This window comes from Squalius cephalus, assembly GCF_949319135.1.
Source record: "Squalius cephalus genome assembly, chromosome: 4".
NCBI classification, from domain to species: domain Eukaryota; kingdom Metazoa; phylum Chordata; class Actinopteri; order Cypriniformes; family Leuciscidae; genus Squalius; species Squalius cephalus.
This window is the reverse complement of record NC_137125.1, coordinates 7,433,425-7,448,989: the sequence shown is the minus strand read 5'-3', so window position 1 is coordinate 7,448,989 and position 15,565 is coordinate 7,433,425. Positions and strand designations below refer to the sequence as shown.

Sequence of the window (15,565 nt, the reverse complement as noted above, 5' to 3'; positions counted from 1 at the left end):
AACTAACAACTCAAATCTGCTGTGCTTGTGAATAATGTATCACTAAATTATCACTGTTCATTCTTTCTTAACTCATTCAGTCGATTTAATATCACTCTCGTGTCGTTCATAATCTCTCTTATCTCTAGTCTCGTCTCAGCTTGATACCCGATCTTTCTGGAAAACTGTTCCTCAACCGAGGGCGGAGCTAACCTTTCACCTCACCGATCAGAAATTAATTCAGAAACTTTTTTCTATTCTTTGAATTATTTAATAAAATAAATACATTGTATTTTTTTATTCTTCACTTACTATTAGTTTCATAGCGATATGAATAAACCAATACTAATTATATATACTAGTGACCCAAATGAATGTACTGGGTTACAATGTCCTTACTAATCCAGATAAAGTATTGGTGTGGTGAAAAGTTGTGTCTGTAAATTAAACTCCATGCTAGAAAAGCTTGACGATGAAATACAAAGTTTCACAGGTATTTTGTTAATATCAAAATTGCAAACAAGTAACAAATGTATGCCACCCAGACTAGATACAATATGGAGAGGAAAAGTATTCCAAATAGAGTTGTCTAATCTATTTTAACACTCAACCATCAAATAACCTAAAAATTATACTTAATTGTTTGTTTTTTTTGTCCAGAAAGCTTATTTTATTTCATTTTGATAATCTTTTCTATTTTTAATGCACTATTTTTTTTACCTTTAAATTACTAGATTTGATCAATTAATAATAAATACATTTAGTTTTAAACAATTGCATGCATAACCCTTTTAATTCAGCTCTAAATATCTTCATTGTGTGTCTTTGCCGACCTCTTGTGGAATATAATAATATAATATGGTATTTCATGACTCTAGATGGGCTTATACTGTAGCTCTATGGAGCAGATGAGCTGTTCCTCTGGGTCCTAAAGTCAGTTTCTGGAGTTTTGTGGTTGAAATTTTAAAAAGTAACAAATCTGGTCAATTTGACCCTCTTAGGAATAAATGGAATGCGAGGAATGCTTCAGTTAACATAGAAAAACCTAAAAATGCTCAAAATTCTAACTAAAAATGCTAAAACTTCACCAAAAAAATATTTTTTAATGTTGTCTACATGTTTATCTGAATGCATTTTTTTGTGTGTGTGTATCCGTGGTTCATGTGTGACAAAAGTCCTGGGGTCTTGGACCTCTCTGATGAACACTCAAAAAATTGCAGAGGGAGGGAATGATGATTTAATGTATTGTTTAATGTAGTTCAGGAACTTGAGACCACCATTTTCATGAGTTCATTAAGTTTTTCTTATATAATTTATCCTATTTTTCCACACAAAATCAGAGAGCATCTTATCGATCTCCCTGGATATTTTAGCATCAACCCGAAGAGCCAAAGCTGTATATGTTAAAGGGATAGTTCGGCCAAAAATTATATTAAACCCATGATTTACTCACCCTCAAGCCGTTCGAGATGCATATGTCAATCATTTTTTAGACGAACACATTTTCAGTTATTTTAGAAAATGTCTTGGATCTTTCAGTGGTTATAATGGCAAGTTATGGGGTCCACCTCCTTCAAGTCCCAAAAATGTGCATGTATCCTTCGCAAAAGTAATCCATCCGGCTCCAGGGGGATAAACGAAGGCCTTCTGAGGGTAATCCGTGCGGTTTTGCTGTAAGAATATACATATTTAAAACTTTATAAATGAAAATAACTGGCTTCCGGCGACGTGCGTTCACGGGAGGTGGATGCCGGCGTATGATGTAGGACGTAGCGTAGGAAGCGTTGTGACGTAGAATGAACGCGTTAGCGCAGCCAGAGAGCAGAGCAAAACAAAACTCCACTCAGGATTTCCGCGATTTAAAAAACGTGTATTTAAAAGAAAATGTCAGAGGATTTTGATATTAGAGAAAGTATATTGAGTTTTTGGCCCAGCCCTATCTGTTTGAACCGGAGTGCAGCGATGAAGAACTCAGGAATATGGAGGAGGCTGCATTAGCAGTGGCACAACTAACAGCCTCGAATAGACAGAGAGTCCGGGAGACATGGTGGTGCTCATGCAGGAGATGCGAGGCCATGCCAACAGAGGTCGAGAGTGTTTGCTGCCATGAATGGAATACTGGAATGCCACCTTTGGAAGCCATTGATGCCGCTGTTGAGATGACTGAGTCCAACTGTGTTACAGAAGATGAAGGCTTTCCGCCTTTGTTGAGCCAAAGTGTTCTTGAAGTTATCTTCCGTTTACCTCACATAAACTGCAGACGTCGTCCAAGGCCTGGGAGTAAGTTTCGTTTTGTGTAAATAATATGTTATAACAGGTGCGGCTGATCTATGTTATTCACAAATTGCATTTATTTTACAGTCAACTTCGACTGGTAGCATACCGAGTTGTGCTTGAATGGATGCTGAAAGGGGAAAAACTTGGAAGAGGAAACCATAAGGCTCTTCCCTCCTGTGTTGTTCAAGCCATAAGGAAAAAATAATTATCACAGTCTGGAACCTATGTGGGTTTCAGAGAAGCAGATGATGCCTTTGCCATGATGTAGTGTACAAGTCTGCTACCTACTACATTATATTTCTTGAATAAATATATATATTTCATATACTTTGTTTCCTGTAATGTTTAATTCAACAACTACATTGATTCAACCACGTTTATTTTGTGTTTATCTGGTAAACAAAATTTGTTTAATTTTTGTAAATACAAATTTGTAAAAATTTTCAGTATCGTGTTTGAAGTTCCTAAATAAATAATATTACACATACTTTTTTCAACAAAGAAACGTTACTGATTTTTAATTTCTAAACTGTTGCTATTGTCACATCAATGCTTTTTCTTCAAGACAACAGTTCTGTAACATGACATATAAATAACAAAACAATGAAATGTTAGATAAAAAATAACTTAAAACTAAAAGAGAAAATAAACAGTGACCGATAATACTTTTATTTAAGTCCCACTGAGGCACAAGAGTCTATGTAAAGCATTGTGCTGAGGCTTTACTTAGAAAATCTTCTTGGTGCTTTGAAATAGCAGCTTCTTTGGCAGGTTTTGGCTTTCCTGCAATATTTGCTGGTAATGTGGGAACAGTGAGTTGAGATGACTCGCCTGGAACAGCAATGTTTGGATTTCTACGGTACTCCAGAACTACATTAACCAGTTCATCTCTAAATGTTTGTGTGGTTGGTTCAAACAGTTTCTTAGCTACCCACTCCTTGGAGTGCTTGGGAAACACAACATTGTAGCAAGACAAACAAGACATACACATTACTGTGCAATATATTATTAGCCTAATGTTAAACTCAGGCATGAAAACAGGTCAGGGGTAAAAAAGGTGAGAAGGATGCGGCATTTATACCCCCCCCCCCCCCCCCCCCCCAAAAAAACAAAAAACAAAAAAACAACAACAACATGTAAGCTGCATTGGCATAGTATTAGGCTACCAGTGTTTCTCACAGGATTTTTGGATCACTGTGACGAGTGGACCTCTGCCACTCTAGGGGGGTTCGGGGGCATGCTTCCCCGTAAATTTTGTGCTTTTTAATGTGAAATTCATCAATCTGGTGCAAATTAAATAAAGAAAATTTCAAAACTCTTTTAGTTACAGTGTCTGTCTACATTACTACTACAATAATAGTTATAATATTAATCCCATGATAGTAATAGCCATATAGCCTATTGTAAAACAAATGCACTGAAAAATAAAGGAAACTTTCATAATTAGTTTTGTACTAATTTCTATACTTGAAAGAGTATATTTCTATACTTCACATTAAAGATGTGATTGGGCTAGCCCAGTGTCAATCAAGAAAAGAACCAATGGGCCGCTGATCTACGTATTTCATCGGGTCTCAGAGAAAAAAAAACTATTTACTACTACTATTTATCACGCATTAAAAATGCCCCAAACCAGTCGTCTGTATGATAATCTGAAACAAGGACTGGTGAGCCGTTGTCCTGCTTCACTTCACAGATGCTGAGTGAAAGGAGAATTATAGAATGAAAGGATATTCATTTATATGACACTTTATTAATCAGGAGAACAGCTCGTTCAGCGCGTCATACGTCATCCTTTCAGTTTCGGTTTTCAATCGATCGAGTTTTTTCACGTTCTCTCGATAAACCACCCCTTTCAATCCGATCGAAATAATTTGTAATAGAGCTGACACTTTGAGTTTTTAACGGGTTATGTTAAAGCCCTACTTGTTATTAATGTTTTTATGAAATATCTCTAGTGAATGCATTATCATATCACCGTATTATTTACCGCCATGCGCAGGGGCGGAGTGGGACCAAAAAATCTACCGGGAAATTTCGTAGACCGCCGGCCCTCGGTGGTAAAAAACAACAAAAAAAAAAAAAAAAAACACAACGTTTGCTAAAAAATATAGTGTTGAATGAGAGAATATTAAATAGATTTTTTTTGTTCCTCTATAGTTTTTTCACAACTTTCTAAAAGAGTAAAAAAATTGCGAGAGATGGATAACGGCAGTCAGAAGAACTCAGAAGAGAGAAATATGTCAATTTGTCATCACTCCCACAGACGCAGCATTAGAAACCCTCACAGCAGCATTAACTCGTTTTTTGTAATTTTATTAAATGTAATATAATATAAAATAGTGTTATAAATGTAAATACTTTTTTTTTTTTTTTGCAAATATTAAAAAACTTTCCAGGATTTATGCGGATGATGACCGTTAAAACGTGTCATCATCACCCTGTTGAAAAGGGTCCATGGCATTTTCACGGTGACACGACACCTTGCTCGTTGAACAAGCGCAACATTCAGCATTCAATCAAATATTCTAAAAGATGTAGGCTATTATTAGCCTACTAATAAGGTTATTTCAACATAATATTTCGTTATTTCGACATTTATGTGCGTGCAACAAGCAAGATGTGCATTTGTAAATCCGGTAACGCGTGCATTGATTTTTAGTAATAAATTAGTGTTTTCTGACAGTGTCGGGTGTCGGCTGCAAAGATGAAGTTGACGATCGCCATATTCGTAGTGAACGCGCCTATAGAGAGAAATGCATGATTACGTAATCAGAGAGTAGCCTTTTTCTTTTCGTTTTGAATTATTTCGTTTAAATATATTTCAAGCTTTGTGTATTTGATGTGTTTCTCATGTCTGTGTGAGGCATTCACTGAGTTTCCTTAATTTAGTTCGGATGAGATGCGCTCAGTTAACGTGCAATGCAATTGACCGCGCGGGCGCCTCAATGATTAGGCTATATTGTCTGTTTGTTATATTTGCTTATTATTAAATCCAGGAAATTGGTTGATAAAAAAATGATTAAAATTAAGATACAATTTATACAAAACGAAATTCACTTTAATGAAAGGTTTTCTACAAAACAAAACTTAATGAAATGGTCAAAATCATGTCTGTCTGACCCACCCACTCCAAGTCTCTCGATATAGCGCATCATTTATTCCTACATTTTTTTTTACATCATCATATCTTACTTGTGCTGTTCACTTTTCATAAATAAACATAAATGGAAAATAAATGCCATTATAATATTTTAACAAATATGAAACCAAACGCGCTTATTTAATGGCTACAACAGTAGGCCTACAGACTCTCTATTTGTGCAAATTGCTGCACATTCATTTAATTCTGAATTTTGCACAAGTTGAAAGGCGTTTGTTCAAATCAAGTTCACGGATAATTGTGCGTGCATTTATTAATCATTATGATACTAAAATCATAAAAATGCTATGTACTAAAAATCAGATGAGCCCAGAATATGAACGCAACGTTTAATTACACGTTTCCTCCCATAGAAAACCATTAGGCCTATAAGAAAGCTTAATGTAGCTTAATGCAGATTAGAATGCCCCCTTATTATGTCGAAATAACGACTTATGTCGAAATAACGAGATATTATGTTGAAATAACGTCTTAATATCTCGAAATAACAAGATAAGTTTTCTTTTCTTTTTGCTTCAAAATGCGGTTCAGGGCTTCCATAGAGCCTACAGCCTGAATATAATTGCTTCCAGAAATTATTTTTGGGGGTGCTTTGGTCTTTCTTGGGGGTGCTGAAGCACCTGCTAGCCCCACCCTCCCGCCCATGCTCAGCTCCACCTTTCAGTTTTCTTTTTTGCCTTTCCATCATTTAACTCACTCTCACGGACGTTAGACTTCCAAGACGTGACGAGGAAAAAGAGGTGTTCGGCGGCTTTTTACATCAAAGGCCGACCCGATTTTGGGAGGGGCCGCTCACTGATCCCCCTATGTTTTTGAAAATCCTATAGACATGGTTGGACCTGCCGAACGGTTTGAGCACTTTTATATACTGTGTTGAGCAGAGAGGCTGCACAGTTTGACCAGCGAGAAGCGGCCACACAATCAGGCCGCCAGACGGTGTTGCTAAAATAACTCGCAATGTATAACTATTATCAGACCGGCCCTCGCGGCCTCAAAACACTACCGGCCCACCGGGAAAAGTCCCGACTCTCCCGATTGCCACTCCGCCCCTGGCCATGCGACTGCGAGCCACAAATTAAAGCTTGGCGAGCCGCATGAGGCTCGCGAGCCGCGCAATGAATACCCAGCTAACAATTTAACGTTCTGGGAACGTTCTGGGAACGTTAGTTTTTGGTTCCCAGAACGTTCTGGGAACGTTCCCAAGAACGTTCCCTATTGGTTAGCCAGGAAAGTTTTCTTTACGTTAATAGAACGTTCCCTATAGGTTAGGGGAACGTTCCCGGAACGTTGCCGAAAGGTTCCCAGAACGTTCCCGCAAGGTTCTCGTAACGTTCCCGGAAGGTTAGGGGAACGTTCCCGGAACGTTGCCGAAAGGTTCCCAGAACGTTCCCGGAAGGTTCTCGGAACGTTCTCCTAACGTCTACACATCCTGATATGCCTGTACACAAATTATAGGTCTACAAACATATTCTACATTGTTTATTGTTCAAACACTTAAGAATCCTATGAATATATTATTACAATAAATTGAATTTACAGAAACTATCATTAATAAGTAAATCAATCAGTTTGTATTAAATAAATAAATCAGCACACAATCCATGTTTTTGTTGATTCATTGTTTAATTATCAACCTAAAATAAGTCATTAAAAACAGCGTTAGCAAAATGTATTCAGGAACAGTAATTTACATTTAATATTTCAAACATGAAAATATTTCAATAAATAAAACTGCACAAACATTTTAATTAAAACTATCTTTTGCAAACTGTAGCCTATAACTTTGGCTAAAAAGTTGAAAAAGTATTTATTTATATACAATATACATGAATGTGCCTATCTTCACACCGCTCAAAACATTTAAACTCCCAACACCATCTGCAAATTTAACAAGAAAATAAAAAGACAACGTGTTACATGGACACACAATCCCATGCCAAAATTCAAGCCCTGTAATGGCAGTAATATTCATCTGGAGCAAATGAAAAGAGTGAGGTGGGATTGTGTGTCACAAGCTGTAGGAGATATGAGAGCACGAGCGCTGCTGGTATCATGTATTTATTCAGATATTTCAGCAATGTGTATAGACAAATTTATATATTTCAAAACACTACATTGCATTTATTTATATTGCACTATTTATTATTTCAGACTACAAATCAAAAAAGGAATGTTTTATATAGGGGTAAGGAATACCCATTAAGCCTCTCTCTGAAGTCAAATAAAAAACAGAGAAAATAATATTTAAGTCTAGTGAACTCTGACCTGCGAATTCGCTCTACCTTTTATGTATAAGTCTCACCTCCAATGAAGAATTTGAAAACCTGTAACTGCTGTGTTGTTTATGAGAAAGAAAGTGAAAAAAAGTTTGAAACTGCTATCAATTTTTTTTTTAATCTCTGTGACTTTACACCTACAAATTCCACTGTCACAGGTGCTCAGTTTTGCTATAATGAAACCCTCACAGAACATAGTAATAATCAGCCATCCATGCAAAAGCAAAGGTCGGTGTAGTTTACAGGTGCATCTGTCCAGGCCAACGTCTGATGCCTTGATGCCTTCCGCTGGAACCTGAAATAGAAAAAATAGTACAGTTCAAAATCTATCATACATACATCTCATCTGGTATCACAAATGATCATTCCAGGTTCACTTTAAGATATGCTCAATATTAGTGCTGCACGATATTGAAAAATTTAGAGTTTATTTAGAGATATCAGCTGTATGGTTTAGTGCATGCGCTAACGGCTCCAGGTTTGTATCTGGTAAATTACCCCACTAATAATGCCCAGAATGGTACCAAACTACTACAGTAGTACAAATAGGTTCTGTACTCATTAAACGAGGCATTGGAAAGTTTGTAAGTACATCAGGAGTTTATTTAAATAACACTTGCCTGACGGCGAATGCTACTGCTGATGTTGACGTCACTTTATGAGTACAGAACCTATTTGTACTACTCATTTTCCCCGACATAGAGCAGACCGGCACACAACAAAAACTGCTGTTCGGATGTTCCCTTTTCTGATATTTTAGCCTTCGTGACATTTTAATTAAAACAGAAATAAGAATTTTAGTGTAATAAGCAAAAATTAACAGTAAACTCAGAGATCACCTACCGCTGCAGATGTGTACGGAAGTGAAAAGCGGAAATGCTTAGACCTCTTTCCGGTTCAACCGCTGGGCGCTCCGCATAACCCCTATTGGGGGGATTTTGTAGAGGAGTGAACCTGCATAGAAAATTACAATAGATAACAAGCATAGATAAATACAATAGAAGAAAAACACAGTTGAAATAAGCAGTGCATTATGTTTTTGAGTTAAATCTAACTTATCAGGTACAGAAATTGATTTATCAAAATGTAAAATAAGTCTTCAGTGTAAAAATAAAATAACTATAAAATTAATGTATCTTTGCTAAAGCTACAAGTCATTTTCTCTTTTGATGTTTGATCACCATTGGCGACACAAACAGCTGCGGGTACGTTAGGCTGCTGTCCCTTTAAGACGAATGCGCAGAACTAATATAAATGACACGCATCCGTTTTCTTTCTGTTTAAAACACAAGACAAGAGGAAACTCGCCATTTTGACTTCATTTTGCGTGCACGTGTCTGTAAAAAAAAAGTGAAAGAGAACTGAATTCGGCTAAACTCACCTTCTTCATCTACTGACTGTGGATGGCATCAAGGTCTTGTCCTGAAGAATACAGGGCCAAACAATAGGGATTTTATCTCATCTGGTAACAAGAGCAAAGCCATAACTTTAAGAACTCTACTGATATATTTACCCCCTGATATTGCATTGGGGATATCAATTCAAACATTTTTAAAGGCTAAGAGTATGAGCCACAGCTGCCCAAGATATCAAGGGGTTGCAAATTAGTCATGGCTATAAACCTGTATGCATGGCATCTACTTTGTATTTTTTATAAAGCAATGTTCTATGCATTTGTCCCTGTCAAATAAACATTAAATAAATAAATCTGTGAAAAATAACTGCCTAAAGTTGTCGACCCCCTGAACCGCATTTAAAAGTACAAAGAATTTCAGTATTGATCAATAAAAAAAATACATAAATACCTTTGAGTTGGACAGTATGGTGTCAGTCTCATTGGCCAACATAATTCAAAACAGACCTAAAGAAATAAAATAAAATATAGTAATCATCAGGATATCATGTTATCATAATAGTTAAATGAATTATTATAACTATGACCATTATAATATTGTATTAGTCGCCTATTATTTAGCTGATTATTTAGCTTACAGGCTTCTCAAGGACAATCTCACTGAAAAAACTTGGGGTTAATGATTTTAAAATGTGAGACTTATTTCAAAAGCATAAATCTTACAGACCCCAAACCTTTGAACAGCAGTGCACTGCATGTTTGAGGTGGTTTTGCTTACTAGTCATATGGTTCATAGAGATTTTCTTGGACAGGGAGTGCAGCAGGCCATCACAGCATGATGATCTAGGAACATAACATGCTGTTTGTCACAGAGCCAAAAATATTACATGTGATGGGTTTATTACAAGGAACCAAGCTAGAACAGAGGTGAAATGCATAAAAGATAAATATATACAAATCTTAAGATAATATATTGTGAAATAAATGCATATGGAATTATCATCATGATTAAACAATAACTCACCCCTTGTTGTAGAGTTTTATTTTTTCTCTCGCTATTCTGAAATCACATTTTAGCAATATTGGTAAGTGACGTCACTTGAACAGTGCATTCTTTTAGGTTAGCCTAAATAAATTAGCTTACTTCCCATTGACAAATTACCAGCAAAACTATCAAAAACTGTTATCTACACTAAATATGTGTTTAAAAACCCAAACTTTCATAAATAAGACCTCAACTTAACGTAACTTAGGCCTAACGTTGTCTTTTGAAAACGGTTAGCTAGCGTAGATGCTAACGGACTTTTTCAAAGACATAAAACCATTTTTTTAAAATAAATATTTAACAGAAGCGTGTCAATTACACGTAAGAAATGTGTCAGGGGCGTTTGTGTGTATTATTTGTGAGATTTTGTTGTCTAAACTTACCTGAAAGCAGTGAAACCAACAGCGAGAGACGGGAGTTTTGTTGTTTGTCAGTTGTCGATGACGTTTCCATCTGGTCTCGCGCAGCGCACGTGCTCCAGTGTTTCTTCTTCTTCTTCATTTGGTGTTTTATGGCGGTTTCTCCAGTGTTTGATCACGCGCATGCGCATTAAAACACTTCAAAGTCACGCAGCATTTAACATATAGAATTAAAATATATAACATAATTTAAAATATCATTAATAAAAAGTTATTGCGAATAGATCTGAACGTTGTTGGTTATCTTATAACCTTAGGGGACCGTACTGACGACGTTGTCAGTTGAATCTGCCTGTTAATAGTAAGTGATATTAAAATAATAACCTGCAGAGAACGTTCTCAGAACGTTCTCTTTAGGTTATAAAAATAAAACCTAAAACCTGCAAGGAAACGTTCTGGGAAGGTTCTCTTTAGGTTATAAAAATTAAACCTAAAGATAACCTACAGGGAACGTTCTGGGAAGGTTCTCTTTAGGTTATAAAAAATAAACCTAAAAATAACCTACAGGGAACGTTCTGGGAAGGTTCTCTTTAGGTTATAAAAATAAAACCTAAAACCTGCAAGGAAACGTTCTGGGAAGGTTCTCTTTAGGTTATAAAAATTAAACCTAAAGATAACCTACAGGGAACGTTCTCAGAACGTTCTCTTTAGGTTATAAAAATAAAACCTAAAACCTGCAAGGAAACGTTCTGGGAAGGTTCTCTTTAGGTTATAAAAATTAAACCTAAAAATAACCTACAGGGAACGTTCTCAGAACGTTCTCTTTAGGTTATAAAAATAAAACCTAAAACCTGCAAGGAAACGTTCTGGGAAGGTTCTCTTTAGGTTATAAAAATTAAACCTAAAGATAACCTACAGGGAACGTTCTGGGAAGGTTCTCTTTAGGTTATAAAAAATAAACCTAAAAATAACCTGCAGGGAACGTTCTGGGAAGGTTCTCTTTAGGTTATAAAAATTAAACCTAAAAATAACCTGCAGGGAACGTTCTGGGAAGGTTCTCTTTAGGTTATTAAATAACAACCTGCAGGGAACGTTCCCAGAACGTTCTCTTTAGGTTATAAATTTAGACCTAAAAATAACCTACAGGGAACGTTCTGGGAACGTTCCCTTAATGTTATAAACATAGATCCTAAAAATAACCTACAGGGAACGTTCCCAGAACGTTCTTGTTTGGTTCCCAAAAAAATAACCAAATGGGAACCAAACGGGAACGTTAGGGGAACGTTCTGTGTTTGCTGGGTACTTGTTCCTGCTCGCTCAGCGCTCACGGCGCCCGCGACCGCTCGCGATTTTATCTCGCCCACTTCTATGTCAAAATAAAAAATAATGACATTGGCAACATCGCTGTCTGTATCTGACAGGACAGTTAACATTGTAAGCTAACTTACCTCAGGCTTGCTTTCCGACGTGCGGTTCTTTGTTCGGCAGTGTGTCCAGTTGTCAGACTCGCGGTGTAAAAGACTTTGAAAACATTTCTGCCCTAACGTTACTCTGACTCGTATTGGCCGTCATGTTTCGGCATTAGGAATGATGATTGTTTTTTAAAGCTGCCAAGTTTATGGTAACTTTATAGGGGATAAATGCTGGCCTCGACCCCCCCCCCCCCCCTCTAAAATATTTTCTCATCGGATCTGCACAAATCACGTAGGTGACCCTTTTAGGTTTTAAAACGGCGAATTTCGCCGAAAGGTGGGGAGTTTTCATGCCTGTAAACTACTGACCCATTCATACAAATAAGCACTTTGCATTACATTTCATAATTTGGAATTCACTATTGTTTGAAACTTTTGTTGTGGTAATGTTCTTACCTGAGGTGGTTGTGGCCTGTTTGCGATGTACATTTTCATTATGATCCATAATTGAAAGCTGTGTGCGTGCAAACATGGAAGAGTAATGAAAGTGCAAGTTCTTCGGACAGTACTTCAGTAGCATGGAGTGGAAAACTTCAAGCTTGCCTGTAAAATATGGAAACATAATTAGCCTGGTGTTCTAAATAATCACTTTACACATATACACACAATGGCCCTCATTTATCAAAAATGCGTACACCAAATTTCCAGCGTACACCCAAAACCACGGTGACTTTGAGATTTATCAATATGGACGTTGGCGTACGGCACGCTCAATTCCTACGCCAGCTCAGGAGGTGGTGTCCATGTACGCATGTTTTGAGTTAGTGCGGAAATGCGCAGAAAAACAATTCCTAACACCACAAAACGCACGGACAAACTAAAAGATATGATATATTATGACCCACTGTAAAAAAACAACAACATAGTAATTATAAACTTCAGTGTTTATTTTTGTGCAACATGGACTTCAATGTTTAATTTGTGTGACTTTACCAAAGCATTTGATTTGTAGGCATATGTATTCCTTCAGTTGCGAGCCTGTGCGCTTTACCTGACGTTTCAGGGTTCTGCGCACGGACTGGGTTCAGTAATGAAAGGCTTTCAATGACCAAAAAATAATTCAGACTGACAAAATAATAAAAATGACACTCTTCTTCTTTTAAATAATAATAATACAAATAATAATAATAACGACATTCTTCTTCTTACTGTGTAAGTTGGTAAAGATGGCGCCTGTGTATTTGGCGTGCCGTCTACTGCTCCCCTGTTTGTTTGTCTGGTTGTCTGCTCTGACTCTAAACTGCTGCTCGCTTTTAATCTACGACCGCCGAGCACTCTTGGACATCCGCGACTCTGTTGCGGACACACTCATAAACTCTTATACTTTGGATGTGGACTGCTCCTGTGACAATACGAATGAGTCTTTCCAAACGGTCATCCCAGATTGTATCCGCCGGTGGCCCCTCAACATCCCGCGGAGAAAGCGTAGGAGGAAACGAGGCAACCGTGGAGGAAACCTTGTGAAGTTGAAAGCTCGTCTGCGGGCTGGCTCTCTCTTGGATCCTACCTACGAATCCGGCGGCTCTGCTATCTGGCGCCCACTGGACTTGATCTACCGGTGGCTTCGTCCTGTTCTCCCCCTACACCTGAGTCCTGTTTCTCGTGCCAGTCTCCACCGAATCGGCCTCGGCTCTCTTGTTATTATTTCTCCACCGAAGATGGCATTATTAAATGCCCGCTCCTTGGTGAATAAGACATTTTTATTAAACGACTTTTACTCATCTCACAACTTGGATTTTATGTTCATTACAGAATCCTGGATAAAGGTTGGTGATCTAACTCCTTTTGCTGATTTGATCCCCTCTGACTGTACATTTTTTAACTCTCCTCGTCTGAAGGGACGCGGTGGCGGGATAGTAACAGTTTTAAAGAACTCTATCTCTGCACGCTCTCGATTGGTCCCTGTAACGGCCTTTTCCAGTTTTGAAGCTCAGTTTCTTCAGTTAGACTGGAATGGTCCTGTATGTTTAGGGGTGATCTACCGTCCTCCGGACTCTTCTAAGGACTTTATACAGCATTTCACTGAATTGGTCGGCAATATTGCCACTAATTACGATCGCTTTCTATTGGTAGGCGATTTTAATATCCATGTTTGCTGTCCGTCAAACCCCCTATCACATGACTTTCTTAATCTATTTGACGCTTTTAATTTATCTCAGTGGATCAGTGACTCTACTCACATCCAGGGCCATACGTTGGATCTTGTACTGTCATATGGGCTTGATTTGACTGATATTGTGCTCTCAGACTTTATGATCTCGGACCATAAGCCCATACTTTTTTCTCTGACTCTTCCAGATCGCTCTCATTTTTCTACTACACCTGTAACTCTGTCTCGGTTCTACTCTCCTCAGTTCAGCACAAATTTCAACTTGTGCTTTGCTGAATGTTGTTCACAGCTGCTCTTAGATCAATCATTATCTGACTTGGATGCTGATCAGCATCTTAGCCTAATGAATTCTGCCTGGCTGAAGGTAGCAAATGCAACTGCTCCCTTTAAGCCTCACAAGCACAAACCAAAACCTGAACCGTGGCTAAATTCTGACACCCGTCTCCTAAGACAAAATTGTAGAAAGGCAGAACGAAAATGGAAAAAGGACAGGCTGCATATCTCTCTTCTAATGTTCAGAGATTCTCTGACTACCAGACTGCAGCGAAGTCTGCGAAAGCTGTATATTTTTCCAATTTAATTGAAATGAATCACTCTAAACCTAAGGTTTTGTTTTCTATTATTCAATCTGTGACAAATCCTTCTGTTAACTCTTTGCCTGTTGCCTCTGTTGCTCTCTGTGAAAGCTTCTTGAGATATTTCAGTGACAAAATTACTAATGTAGCGCCCCCAACAGTTGTTTATGGGGGAAGGCTAACCTGAGTTCTTTTAGATCTAGTATTCAATCAAATTCTATATTTATTTTAATAAGGGCAAATGATTAATCAGGTTGTTGTGGTTCTCAAATAAACACAGAGTTATAAAATGAAAATGAAATAACAATAGCAACAACAATTGAAACAAATAAAGCTCTTTACTGAATATAAAATAAAATAATCACACAAGAATATGAATTAGTAAACAACCAAAAGATGATTGACAGTGTAGGCTAATTCCTAAAACTAATAGCCGGCAAAAATCTAATAATCCAATAAAAAAAATACCACAGTTCTCGTAGCAGGCCTGAATCGACGCTCGGGTTCGTTGTAGCCTAAAACGTGTGGCTGCTTCACTCCGTAGAGCAAAATAAAAAATAAAAAAATGCGCTCACCACATATGTTGCACAACAGCACCGTCCCCGTCGATCGCGTGCGTTGTCTCGGTCCTGATGCAGCTCTCTCGGTGCAATCGAATGACCCAGACTGTAGCCCCGGTCCGTTTAGTCAACAAACAGGCAGTCTCTCGTCCCACGCCGCACACGCTCACAGTCAGCAGCTCGCGTCAAACTTCAAACTGTCCATAAACAAACTGAATTGAGCTCTTCGTCAAAGCACTGTTCAGTATTCAGATATCATCCGATAGTTCGTCAGGATTAGTCACCCTAATCTATCAGATGTTACCAGAGAAATATGTTATTCACATATTACTGTCTCTATTCCTCGTGCTCTCTCTACTCTGTTCTCTTCCTCGTCTGACGTCATTCCTCTCTTC

General features: G+C 37.7%; 1 protein-coding gene across 1 annotated transcript in view; it reads right to left on the bottom strand.

Moving 5' to 3' along the window:
* Positions 1-15,565, bottom strand: part of LOC307157292 (stonustoxin subunit alpha-like) — a 48,362-nt gene extending 32,797 nt beyond the window's left edge. The window contains exons 1-2 of the mRNA XM_079869174.1: positions 15,186-15,565; positions 12,322-12,468 (exon numbers count right to left, since the gene is read on the bottom strand). The gene's annotated coding sequence lies outside the window, so the exon portion shown is untranslated. The remainder of the gene's footprint in view (positions 1-12,321; positions 12,469-15,185) is intronic.